This window comes from Verticillium alfalfae, genomic scaffold (genome assembly GCF_000150825.1).
Source record: "Verticillium alfalfae VaMs.102 supercont1.1 genomic scaffold, whole genome shotgun sequence".
Lineage (NCBI taxonomy): Eukaryota > Fungi > Ascomycota > Sordariomycetes > Glomerellales > Plectosphaerellaceae > Verticillium > Verticillium alfalfae.
Window position 1 is genome coordinate 884,702 of NW_003315038.1, and position 1,132 is coordinate 885,833.

A 1,132-nucleotide genomic window follows, 5' to 3' on the forward strand; every position below is an offset into this window, starting at 1 on the left:
CTCGACTTCGGACGGCATTGCCTTTGTCTCTCAGGTTATATACCCACCGCCATGGACACCGAACAAGAGGCGGGCGACAGGCGCCCGACTGGGTCGTGGTGTGGAGCTGTTACGTCTGTTCCGGTCAACAACGCGGATGGATCGATGTTGTGTTTTGGGGGGGAGGGCTTTCGTTATGTCGACGATCAAACAATGCGAGCCCGACGCCTTCCATTCCTGGGATGACAGGCGGAGGCGAATATCCACCAACAACGTGGGCTAAATGATACCCTCATTCGACAAGATTGGCCAGAGATTGCGCGAATGAAGATTGAACTTTGTCCAGAAGGAGGGAGGCAGACTGCCGCTTTCTCCGGTGTCTCGTCAATCTGCTTGTTTGTCGATCTACCTACGAAGCAGGACCATATCGTTGCGGCGATCTGACGGTTGACAGTTGGCAGTCGACAGGCGGGGGACGGCACGATTGCTGGCTGACCTTGTCTTGGTGGTCCGCCAACATGCATGGACATGGACGGATGGGGGAGACAAGACTCACTGGTCTGGATTGGTGTACATGGTATGTTGCGTTCATGCCTGAGGTCGATGTTGATGATCCTTGTCACCTCCTTTTCGGGTGCAGACGCACGAACACGCAAAAATCCGATCAGAATTCACGGTGATCGTCTGACAATATCTTCTTCACCCAGTCGTGCGAACAAAGAATGGCATGTGTGTGCCGGATGAGGAGGCAAATCTCCTGTGAGAGCCACCTGTGTTTCACTGGCGGCGAACAGGGGCGTGGTTCATCCTCCCTGCAGCCGCGATTGTTTCTTCTGGCGGAATTGGAAAATTTAGGGGTCCTGGGGCCAAGCTTGTCGGCGGGCGGCAAAGGTTCATCTCACTACCTATGAGAGATTGACATCAACAACGAGCTCCCGGATCATGCCAGGCCGAGCAAGCCTGACGAGCCACCCTCATCGGAGGAGGCCTGCATCTGCGTGAGTGAATGGAGCTCATGGCTTTCTTTGCAAGTTGGCATCAACATCTCTTGAAATTGGCAGCATAGCGTGTGGGGTTTCCTTTCTCCCTTTTTGCTCTATCAGTGCACTGGCCATGGCTGCCCCACTGAACAGTGCCCTGTGGACGGTGGTCC